Below are 13,702 nucleotides of genomic sequence, written 5' to 3'. Positions count from 1 at the left end.
ACCCTTTTCATCTTAATCATGGGCGAAAATAGTGTAAAATGCAAAAATCGTCCCAGTAAAGCCTTTTTTTCGTGTTTCTGCTGTTTTTAATGCCCTTTCTTTCTTTTGACCCCTTTCAAAAACCATTTTGCAACCCCTTTTACGCTCCCCTTCTCACGTTCGTTCTTTCTTTCTTTCTTTCTTTCTTTCTTACTTTTCCCTTCCCTTCCCTTCCCTTCTCTTCTCTTCTCTTCCCTTCCTTCCTTCCTTTCTTTCTTTCTTTCTTTCAAATGTAATGCGATTTTTGGAATAGGTTTGTTGCCGACGTATTGGGCTTATGCATTGTTATTTTGTATGATGCGTCTGCGTCAAGTGCACAGGAGATATAAAACTAAAATTGTTTTAAAGGGGCATTTCGTGATCCACAGCCTCATCCCCCACTTTTCTCAAAAAAGTTGAGATTTTTATATCACTGGAAACCTCTGGCTACATAATGTTTATGTACAAAATATTTCTTGCAGATTAATTCATTTAGCAAAGATATCGTAAAATTTGAATTTCGTTCTGGTGTGCACCAGAACGAAATTACAACGTATTGTCTATGGAGCAGTGTAATACACATAATCATGCATAACTCGCAAACGCAATATCGGAATCAACTGAAATTTTGGGAATATGCTTTTTTCGTGGATATGTACTGAAAAATGTCATAAAAAGAGGATGCTAGGATCACGAAATACTCCTTTAATGCGTCTGTGACAATGTGTCACGATCATACTGTGTTGTGTCTATGCGTCAGCGTCAAGTTCATAAGAGATAAACTAAATTTGTTTTATTGCGTCTTGTTCTGGGAAATTTTGTCAGTGACGCATTGGTTGTAGGCCTACATATCGTCACGTGATATTTGTCATAAATGTTATAAAGGCTGCGTCGATGTGTGATGGATTGACGCATGCATGTGAGATCAGGATGTGTGTTATCTAAAATTTGTTTTGAAACTTATGACGGTGACGCATTGTAGGCTATTTATTTTGTGGAAAGTTTAATGATAAAGCGCCTTTAATGCCCGAGTCTGATAATCAGACGCATTGACGTTGGTGACACGCTTTAATCCGCTGAACGTTTATGACGCTGACGTATTGTACTTATAGGACTACAACCTGTTTTGGAAAATTTTGTCAGTACTTGCCCTGCGGGGCTGTTATATTGGGGTCCTTGCAGCAAGTTCTCGAAAATTTTGGGCTGCGGCATGTATGTTCTTAAAAAGAAGGACAAAGCCTACAGAAAATACAATTATGAGCCACATACGAAATCTCCGACCCAGGAGCTCACACTTTCTTACTTGCCCTGCGGGGCTGTTATATTGTGGTCCAACTTGAAGCATGTGCTGGAAACATTTGGGCTACTGCATGTATGTTCTTTAAAAAGAAGCACAAAGCCTACAGACAAAATACAATAATAAAACTACATACGAAATCGCCGACCCAGGAGTTCACACTTTCTTACTTGCCCTGCGGGGCTTTATATTGGGGTCTAAATTGTAGCTGCAGCAAGTTCTCGAAAATTTTGGGCTGCTGCATGTATGTTCTTACAAAGAAGGACAAAGCCTACAGACACATACAATTATGAACCACATACGAAATCTCCGACTCACGAGTTCACAGTTTCTTACTTGCCCTGTGGGGCTGTTATATTGTGGTCTCACTTGGAGCATGTGCTGGAAACATTTTGGCTGCTGGATGTATGTTCTTAAAAGGTCGCACAACATTAAATGGTCAAGAGCGCGGGTCGCACATCACTATTTATTTATTTTTATTTATTTATAACATTTGGCACAAGGCCAGACAGATCCAATATTGATTACACAATAAATTGAAGGATTGCCCTTACATTAAAATCAGAAACATTACTAGAAAATACATATAATCAATACAATAAAATAAAACAAAACATAAATTATGTGAACTGGTTAGAGGAGGTGGGACTGGATATCCAGGCCTGGAGGGAAGAAGCATTGACAATAGCTTCAGGGAGATAATTCCAGATGGAAGGGGCAAACGGATAAAATGATCTCTGGTACAATGAAAGTCGGCGGAAAGGAACTTGAACAGCGCGGGAATTGAGGTTTCGTAGACTGGGTCTGGGATGAGGCTGGAAAGATTTTAAGTAAGTGACACAGAGAAGCAACATCATGACGCTTACTAAGAAGAGGCAGGTCGGAATCCAATAGAAGGTCCTCATGGGAGAGATTCCAAGACTGAAGAATGACACGACGACAGGCGAATCTTTGGGTAGACTCAAGACGGTTGGTAAGGGTTATGTTCAGAGATGCCAAGTAGTACAACCATACTCCAGAATGGGGCGAACCAAGGCCAAGTACAAAGAACGACGGATGCTGAAGGGGGCTGATTGGAAAGATCTATGAATGAAGCCGATGATTTTGCGAGCTTTTCTGCATATATTATCGATGTGAAGATTCCAGGAAAGCTTGTCAGACAGCCAGACACCAAGAAATTTCGCAGATGACACACGTTCAATAGGCAGGCTGTTAAGAGTGAGATTGAGATCCGGAAAAGGGTCCTTCCTAGTGGAAATGACCATGACTTTTGTTTCGGAGGAATTGACAGAAAGGTGATTAAGGGAGAACCAAGAATGGATGGAATCAATGTCGGATTGGAAATCAACCAAGTCATCAGGAGCAGAGATAGGCTTGAAGAGAGTAGTATCGTCTGCATAAAGAACAAGAGAACTGTTTAAAGAAAAGGAAGAAAGAAACAAGTCATTAACATAGACAAGAAACAACAGAGGCCACAGGACAGAGCCCTGGGGAACTCCAGAAAGCACAGGAACAGATTGTGAGTCCATACCACGGATAGCAACCAACTGGGACCTGTTGGACAGGTAAGACCTGAACCAAGAGAGGAGTGGACCGGAAATACCAACAGCTCTGAGTTTATGGAGCAGAGGGCTGTGGGGGACGCGGTCAAAGGCTTTGGATAGGTCAAAAAGAGCCATGGCGATGCTTTTACGATCCTGGTGATTGTACCATTCATAGAGAGCAGTTGAGAGTGCATCCGTGGTGGAAGACTTGGGTAAGAAACCAAACTGTCTGTTAGTGAGAATATTATTATACACTAAATCATTAATTTAATTTTCCCCGGTTTTACAATTATGAACCACATAAGAAATCTCCGACCCAGAGTTCACACTTTCTTACGTGCCCTGCGGGGCTGTTATATTGGGGTCCCACTTGCAGCATGTTCTCGAAACTTTTGGGGTGATGCGTGTATGTTCTTAAAAAAGAAAGACAAAGCCTACAGACAAATATAATTATGAACCACATACGAAATCTCCGACCTATGAGTTCACACTTCCCTACTTGCCCTGCGGGCTGTTATACTGTGGTCCCACTTGGAGCATGTGCTGGAAACATTTGGGCTGCTATATGTATGTTCTTAAAAGGTCGCACAACACTAAATGATCAAGAACGTGTGTCGCACATCACTAAATCATTAATTTAATTTTCCCCGGTTTTACACTTTCTTACTTGCCCTGCGGGGCTGTTTATATTGGGGTCCCACTTGCATGCAGCATGTCTTGGGGTGATGCGTGTATTTTCTTTAAAAAGAAAGACAAAGCCTACAGACAAATATAAATATGAACCACATACGAAATCTCCGACCTATGAGTTCACACTTTCTTACTCGCCCTGCGGGGCTGTTATATATATTATGTCAATGCGACGTTAGATGTGATAAAACTAGTTGGCGAATACGTCCATGTCAATGTTACGTCAAATGTGACAGAGCTATAATACCACATAGTGGGCGAATACGTCAGTGTCAATGCGATAATACCACATAGTGAGCGAGTACGTCAGTGTCAATGCGACGTTAGATGCGATAAAACTAGTTGGCGAATACGTCAGTGCCAATGCGATAACATCACATAGTGGACGAACACGTCAGTGTCAATGCGACGTCTAATGTGACAAGGCTATTTGGCGAATACGTCAGTGTCAAAATAACTTCAGATGTACTTCAAATGGACTGAATACGACAGTGTTAATATCAGTTCAGAAGGCAAGGTTGTAGTTGCACCTAATTCAGCAATTGTACCAAAATTACATATTAATGAGCTTCGTCAGTCACTTTAGCTCATTAACTTTATTGGTTATTGATAAAAAACAATAAGATACAAAGGAACTATAAATTGATATATTTTGAAAACCGTGTCCGATATGCTTCAAACAAAAGGCATACTGATGAGTGCATGTGTTTTGCTCTGCTCAATTAATCTGTTTAAAACATGCTTTAGAGCACTTCCAAAATACCTCAAATACCACCTGAAGTTCCCGCCGAAACAGTATTACAGTTCTGTCATGGGCACACTGTATTCTTTTTCTATTCTTCTATTTATCTTCTTCACTTGTTAGATAGTCTTAGAATCTATATTTATTTAAATAAAACATTACAAACAAGAGCATATTTTTACGTGTTAGACGATTTAATATCCGATAATCTAAAGAGGAACTATTATCACTCATACATAAATTCTAGACAGTTCATGGTTGATTACCATTTATCATTTTTACCATCACCCTCTCCGTGTGATAGTCTTTACCATCATAGTGCTCTGCCGTAGTGCGCCTGCGCCAAGCCGTGCGCTGACTCTTGGACTCGCCGATTTAGTTATGGGGTGGACCCCAAAATGTGAAGTATATCACGGCAAAACATGGTGTTATGTTGATGAAAAATGTATTTTCTACCTTAAATAGTATTTTAGTAATATAATTTATGCATGAGTGATATAAAACAAATATTAACTGTCTTAAATTCGTGTAATGGTCGAAATATAATCACTCGGTGAAAGATGTATTGTTCCATTCCACTCGCCGTCACCTCGTGATTATATTTCGACCATCACACTCATAGTTAATATTTGTATACCGTACTATACTATACGTTGATTTATCATTCATTTTAAATTCGACCACTATCAATTACAGCTTCTGAAAGAATCTCATTTGTCATGTTTGTTTGGCCAGACCGAAAAGAACTCCATGTCAGTTTGTTCACATCGTGTGCCACCTTATTGGAACCATTTGGGTCTGCAAGTGTTTTAACACCCGATTTCCCAACATCCGTTTGTATTACCGTTCTTGCTTGCACAGATCTACGTGTACATTTCATGCGCCATAGTGACAATGCTTTTCCGTTGAGACAAAATGCCCATAATATGAAGACACCTTGTAGAGTATTGTTGACGATGAACACATACCAGAGTACTTCGATTCCTGTAAATGCAGCTACGAAGCCCCAAAGCCAAGTAAACCCCATCAGACAAGATATCTGTGTCATAATAAAATGGAGAACGAAATTATTATCATAGAGTATTTTATTTATAACAATACATACATGTACATCATGCACATACATTAAATATTTATGTAGCGCTGCTACATTTAGAACGAAGCGCTCAAAATTGGCGAGACATACATAAGCTGGATAAACCAAATGGATAAGAAAAAATAAATACAGACAAAACAAATGAGGTAATTCCCCCCCCCCTTTACTGCTAGCAAAGTCAAAAAATTAAAGTTCATCCATCTAATATTAAGCTACACGATCTACAATAATATAGAATAAGGATGTAAAAGTCCCTTCTCTATAGTTCTAATCTCCATATTGCAACAGGTAGCCTAAAGTTAAACCCAGTCTAACTTGCTTCGTGCATACGAACCCAAAGGTTTGCGATTTATTCCGATTCATCACCTGATAAAGATTTAGGGGAGTCGATCGGGAAAGACAAATTACCTTTAAGTAGATCCTCAGTTCTTGAAGAGCACTCTCTAGAGCTGTAACCTTACGCACCATACTCGTCTTTGATCTAGATTGATGTATGCCGTAGATAGTACGGATGTAGAAAAAGCAGTTGATGAATAGGAACACTCCTATTGGACAGCCAAATGATATCAAATTTGCCATACCACCTCGGATCCAACAGGCACTGTTGTCACCGTACGCAAACGGTATGTTTGTACAGTAACAGAACTGAATTACTACACATGGAATGACCACTGCCAAGGGAACTCCAATTGCATACGACAAATATCCAAAATATCGTCTGCGGTGCAATGAAATCACCTTCGTTGTGTACGTTTGACCGAATGTATTAGATAAATCAAAAGCAATGACATTCATAAATGCAAATCCTGAGAGCCAGGTGAAATGACCTAAAATAGCCGAAGCAGAACATGCAGTGGGATACTCCACTATATACCCACCGACGATAAAATTAACTTGGGAAACGATTAGTGTTAGAACAAACCCTATGATTAGTATACTGCCACGCGTTCGAAGCTCTGGAAAAATATAGAACGTCACAATGGTCATTACAGATGCGATAACAGATGCGGCATTTCCAACCAGGCTTACCCAAGCTTGAGCTTCTGAAAATTCGAACAATGCTGGTAAACCTGTTGACTTCACGTCGCTATCGATGTTTCCTGAACATATTTTTACCCAGTCATTGTTGTCCTGAATAAATTCTCTTGGACCCAAAACAACAGTTGTACCACTCAATCTAAGCCATTCCTCACCCTCGATCTGAAGCCTGTTGAACATAGACATTGGTAATGTTACCATTGTGCAATTATTGAGGAGGCGTGGGACACTTGAACAAAGGTTAAGATATAAAGATTTCTCGTATGTTTTGACATTATCTGCTAACGAATAGGATATCTTAAAGGTGATTTCTTCTGGATCATACCACATGTCCGTTTCGTTGATGTATATGAGGAGACTGTCGTTATCACTAGACCACTTAATTTCATTATGTTGTACATGTACCCATTCGGCGTCGCATGTGTCTTGGTTAGTGCTACCCATACATTTATTCCAAATGTCTACCCTTTCTATCATGCAAGACGTATTCAAGTCTGTCGTAACGGGGAACAGCTCCATATCAAAAAATTTCTCAATTTCCACAAAGGGCTTTGTCGATGGTGTAGCTGTACGAAGTCTCAAATCCGAAAGTTGATGGAAACTAGCAACATTTAGCATATTCAGTATAGCTTTCAATATCTTTGAGTCAGGTGGTTCTTCCAAACACGCAGGCGTATGATTAGTTTGGCTACGGCCATTCGTCGTAAAAGATACATCTAGGTTGACGCTGTCTCCTGACGAACAAGGTGAATGCGCCAGAGTTAGTTCAGGTACACAGATGTTGTTTTGTATTTGGAAACCATCGTGACACGCGATAACTCTGCAAACACCAGAATATACGTCAAATACCTCTTTCTCAATGCAAGGAGCGATACTTCTGGATATCACAACATGTCCACGTCTGATTCTGACATTACTAGAAGGCCCAAAATCGAACAAAACTGAAAATGGAATGCCAGGTTGTCTTGAGTCTTGTTCATGTTCGTAAAGACCGCCGTATCCAGGAAAATGCCTAGCTTGGCAATAAAGATCGTATGGATCAGGTAATTTACCTTTACTACAAAGAGCACAGTGTGGATTTTTGAAAAATAAGTCGCTACCTGAATCATTGTAGTAAATAACTGCTGAATAACTATGGCAACCTCGATACGCTTCATGATGTTTATCTTGACAATCTCCTTCGACAATTTGGCATTCCCTCGCGACACTTGAAGATGCCTTTTCCGGAGGTGTTATGAACAATTGACAGTTTGATGTCAGATAGCTCAAGAGAAGATCAATTGATGTGGCCCGCACTATTTGGCGTTGGAATTGTCTCTCGCAGTAGTAGTTAATGTCCCATGTTGTCACGTTACCAATTGGAACACTGTTGCACACCGCGCAATATATATTTGAAAATGACAACTTGGCGTCAGCAATTACAGGTATGTGATTGTATGTATTGTTATTACCTTTTTCATGATCATCATCGAGTCTAAGACATTTGTTGATGATTTCTTTATCTTTATATGAATCAGGACAGGTTGATATCATTATGTAACTGGAAATAAATCCTAAAGAAGATACACATGAAAACTGTGGGTGACTAAGATTGAAAGAGCGCATGTATCCTCTAAGCTCATTTGCATGTGACGATTCTGTTAAATTACACAGAAGATCACGATCATAGCAACAGTCCTTAAAGATATGACACAAGTCATCGCATCTGCAAAGCGCTAGTTCAAAGGAGTCTTCTATGCCGTCATTGCATCCACGTGATTCGCATGTATGTCGGCGTCTGCAAGACGGTATTGTAACACCATGTTTTGAGATCGGAGTATCTGCAAAAAGCATGAAAAATGATTGGTAAAAATTTATTTTATCATTCATTCATTCATTCCTTCATTCGCTCTTTCCTTCTTTTCTTTTCTTTCTCTCTCTCTCTCTCTCTCTCTCTCTCTCTCTCTCTCTCTCTCTCTCTCTCTCTCTCTCTTCTCTTCTCTCTCTTTCTTTCTTTCTTTCTTTCTTTCTTTCTTTCTTTCTTTCTTTCTTTCTTTCTTTCTTTCTTTCTTTCTTTCTTTCTTTCTTTCTTTCCTTCTTTCTTTCCTTCAGTACCACTTACAGCAGATATCTCTGCGCTCATCGAAACCATTACCGCAGTGATCGTGAAAATCACACAAAAAACCAAAAAGAACGCAGTTTCCATTCTCACAGCTGAATGTTTGTTGTGGACAAACGAATTCTGTAAAATAAAAAACAAACAAAAACTTAGTGTTATTTTCAACAACAAAGTTTTATTTATCCGATGTTGTTAAGGGGGTACTACACCCCTGCCCAATTTTGTACCTATTTTTGCATTTTTCTCAAAAATCATAGCATATTGGGGACAAGTTAGATATGTATATTATAGGGGCAAGGACTACAACTACTGCCCTGGAAATTTTTATTTCAGCACAGACAACAGTTGTGGAGTTACAGTAAAAAATGAGGGAAAACCAATATTTAATCAATAAATCAATAACTACTTACTTTGAGTTGCTGAATTTTCAGTACAGAAGTTGTAGTCCTTGCCCCTATAATATACATATCTTACTTGTCACCAATATGCTATAATTTTTGAGAAAAATGCAAAAATAGGCACAAAATTGGCCAGGGGTGTAGTACCCCCTTAATGAAAGATATATGGAATTGCTAAAAGATTGTTCTGTTGTCCTACAAACACAACAAATTCGGCGCGGCTGATTCCAATGATGTGTAAAAAGTTGGGACATGTCGTCGGGTTCATCACATTCGTTACTTGCACGGTTCCGCCATTATGCACTATGTGCGGGAGAGCCTCGAACTGGCAGCATACATGAAAGGAAGAATTATGTAACCTTACACAGAACGTTATGACTAGTTCAATTCCCATTCATGTATGCTGCCAGTTCGAGGCTCTCCCGCACATAGTGCATAATGGCGGAACCGTGCAAGTAGCGAATAGGTAGGTCGGGATTTTGTTTACTTTTAAACTGGCTGTAAATTGCGTTTGATTAAGGCTTTAGAACTTTTTTTTTTCCTTTTTTTTTAATTCATGATTTTTAAGGTCGCAAATCAAACATTTTTTAGGCCTAATGTGTAATGTAATGTATTGGGTTTTTTTTGTTTTGTTTTGTTGGGGTTTTTGTTGTTGGTTTTTTTACTTTGCTTGCCATTTGTTTTTTTTGTTTTGGAGCAAAAGCGCTGTGTTATTTGTAGAGCGCTAAAGAAATGTTCTTTAATAATAATGATAATAATAATAATTATTCAGATGTAAAGTTGATTTCGGAGAAAAACCAATGACGATTTCGATTTCACTGGGTGAAAACTGGTCTTTTGTGTTCATCCTACTGTACTGTTTTAATTTTAAACTTTAAACTTTTAAATGGGTAACGATTTCAAAGTTATACGGAAAAATTCCGTTTCCGATACAATCGGTGTATCACAAAGTATGTATGATACGCCACTATGTGAAACACACTTAAATGTGTATCTCGTAGTGGCGCATCGTACATATATCACTATGCATGTGAATACACATATTTTTATATTTTTTTACCATTTTCTTTCCATAAGCCAAATTGGTTGTTATTTTTTTAATTAACTAGCTTTCAGCTTTGAGACTTGGTGTAATTGAAAAGAACGATTTTTAGAGTCTATATTATACCTAAAATTGCAAGTTGACCCAAAATCACAATAATTCATATGCAAAATATGATAAACCCGACGATGTGTACAAAACATTAAAAATATGTAAAAAAAGGGGAAAAAAGTAAAAGAGTGAAAAACTTACACTCCAAAAGCGTGAGAAGAGTGAAAATTACTCCTACATGAGTGGAAATCACTCCTAAAAGAGTGAAACACTCTTTATTTCAAGGTATGATGTACAGGGCTAGACGCTAACACCCCGCCGCCAACGGCCAATAAGCGCTAGCGATCAAGAAACCAACACGGGGAGCCCTGAAATATTTTGGTCTTGGTAAGAGAGATTCGCTGGCTGATTTTGTCATCGAAAAGCAAGATAACGGGAGGGTCATTATCCCAAATAACCGGTTATACATGAAGATATAATTATTAAAGTATGAATTTCTGCAGTTGATTCTTGTATTGGACTCTTATTATGACTTTGAGGACCAATTTTTGGACAATTTTAAGAATTGGTGACGTCACAGCATTGTTTTAAATATTATTTTTTGCCCCGGGGGAACCCACGCAGATATATTATGAGCTACGTATCCGCTTTTAATTAAGCACGTGGAAAAAGGATCGGATTTTCACAATCGCACGTTGTTTTGGGAATAAGGGGTCAATTTTGCACCGTTCTGACATTAATGGTGTGTTTTTGGAACAATGCTCATCACCATTTATGCCTAGGGTAATGTTTATGGAACTTCATTTAACCCAATCATTTAACAGTCTTAATTTTTTTTTATAGATTTCACCCCAGGAGCGGCGTTCTACAATCCGCCTCATTATGATTTTTATATGCTACATCACAACACCTTGTGACTTTGTATATCGTCACTCTGCGGCGTAAAGCTATTGTTGAGATACTTCGATACTCAAATAATTCCAAAAGTGTATGTATGTTATCAAGCAATATTTTATCTATCTAAATCCGTTGAGGTGCGACAGTGTACCTCATTGTAAGTACTTTTTTTATAAATTTTTTGTATAAATAACGCACGATATGTTATGATATGTACTGAAAATTCATCTGTGCTAAGCAATGTAAGCGTGGTATAATGGATTTTAGCTATCTGCGACGCCGGCGGTCTCAGTTCGATCCCTAATCCCGGCAAAGATGTTTGTTTTCTTCACATTCATTTTGAATCCAAAATTATTTACTTTCATGTAAAAATATTTATATTGCAATGGGAAATATATTTTGTGCTTTTTTTGTCTGTAACGGGGCCAATAGAGGTATGTATAAACGCACCTCGGCTGGGGAAAAATAATTGCGTCCAACGTCCAGGCAGTGTTGCCGTCATATTGTCTGTTTTGTTTACGCTATTGGCTGTTGCCGCATTAAAAGACGTCGGCCACCATCGTCTGGTCTAACTCACCACTTCTCTAACTTCGCTGCAAAACCGATGCCTACCAAACCTAATACCCTTGAACATAGGGGCCATGGCTACAGAGCTATGCGCTCTGTAGTGACCTATACAGTGTATACACCCTAACCCCAAACCACCCCTCTACTCACGTCACCACAGCCCAAAAACCATTTGTTTGTTTGTTTGTTTGTTTGTTTAATTTCTTCTTTTGCCTGGGTTACTCATTCAGTGGATGTTTTAAGGTATCCTCTGTTCTTCCATGAGGCCCAGGACCATTGCACATCTGGGTTGTGTTGTGCTGTTGTTGTAATCCTTTATTGATTATACATGCATATTAACATGATCAAATTAATATATTCTACCTTTGGGGATAGAAGTTGATGCCGACGTTGAATTATCTTGAGCGATAACAGATGCCAAGCGGAGAAGAATAACGATGTAAGTCACTTTCTTCATGGCCGTATTTCTAAGAAAGCAAAATTAAAGAAAGGTGAAACGGTGAAAATGAGATACTACTAATATTCAATCCATGATTGCACACATACACACGCCCCCCCCTCACCCCCCCACAAACACACCCCTCAGGTGATGAGTGCAGAGCAATACATTAAAAAATAGTGTAGACCCATCGCTATGGTAATTTATCCTATTACATCACTATTTCTATATGCGGTGAATTCGACGTAGATGTGATGACGCAGAAGTAGTGATGTAACAGGATTAACTACCATAGAGCTCCATAGCGATGGGTCTACACTATTTTCAATGTATTTCCCTGCACTATAAGGCCCCGTATCCATAGGCTGTTCCCATGTCGCGTGTGCCCTTGTTCCGTGTTCACTAGTTCCAATGTGACCTGCCACACAGACAACCTATGGATACGGCCACTAAGCAAAACAAAGATTCGTTGTCTGTGTGGCAGGTCACATGGGAACAAGTGAACACGGAACAAGGGCACACGCCACAAGGGAACAGCCTATGGATACGGGGCCTAAGGCAGGCTGAACTGTGTATGCGTGTGTACTCATTGATTGAATACGACACACAATTCTACCAGTCCGCTCTTTTCAAAAACACTATTTTGGGCCTCGTATCCATAGGCTGTTCCCTTGTACATGTGGCATGTGCCCTTGTTCCGTGCCATGTGACCTGCCACACAGACAACGAACCGTAGCGGCCACTAAGCAAAACAAAGGTTCGTTGTCTGTGTGGCAGGTCACATGGGAAAAAGTAAACAAGGAACAAGGGCACACGCCTCAAGGGAACAGCCTATGGATACGAGGCCTTAACAAGATACATATTTGGTGCATACGTACCAATATGAACCTCGCGCCAATCGATCCGTGTTCCACGACTCTTTAGGATATTTGGTTAAAAAGATAGCCAAACTTATATCGATTGGCACAAAAAGTGAATCTCATTAACCAATGATCCTACAGATATGCGACCACTGACCTTTTTGTTCCTTATGACCGGAGGAAAAGTTCGACATATCGCACGACTCTCTAGGATATTTCGTTAAAAAGATACAGAGATACGTGCACAAAGTACAGTAAGTGACTATATCTCATTAACCAATTATCGTACAGATACGCGACCGCTGACTTTTTGTTCCTTATGACCAGATTAAGTTTGACATATAGCACGACTCTCTAGGATATTTGGTTAAAAAGATAGAGGATTTTAAAGTGCACAAAATTAAAAAAGTGAATCTCATTAACCAATGGTCCTACAGATATACGACCGCTGACCTTTTTGTTCCTTATGACCAGAGAAAAGTTTGACACATTACACGACTCTGTAGAATATTTGATCAAAAAGATACAGAGTTAAGTGCACAAAGTACAATAAGTGACTATATCTCATTAACCAATGATCGTATAGATACGCGACCGCTGACTTTTTTGTTCCTTATGACCAGACGAAAAGTTTGACATATCGCACGACTCTCTAGGATATTTGGTTAAAAAGATAGAGGGTTAAGTGCACTTTAGCCTTTTGTTTGCATAAAAATGATGCATTTTGTAAAGATAGATTGGCCGTTTTATGCATACATAGCACGAACGTTTGGAAAAGGCCTCAAACAAAATAATAATAAAGACACTGATACGACGATGAAATTGCATAAGTCGGGGAATATCTGCGTCGCAATGTTTTGTTTTGATTTTAGGAATTTGACCTTAAAATTTATGACGTTAAAACATTATCATTCGAAATCAACAA

The sequence above is a fragment of the Amphiura filiformis genome, chromosome 14, assembly GCF_039555335.1.
Source record: "Amphiura filiformis chromosome 14, Afil_fr2py, whole genome shotgun sequence".
Taxonomy (NCBI): domain Eukaryota; kingdom Metazoa; phylum Echinodermata; class Ophiuroidea; order Amphilepidida; family Amphiuridae; genus Amphiura; species Amphiura filiformis.
The sequence above is the reverse complement of the archived record's forward strand: the minus strand, read 5'-3'. Positions refer to the sequence as shown.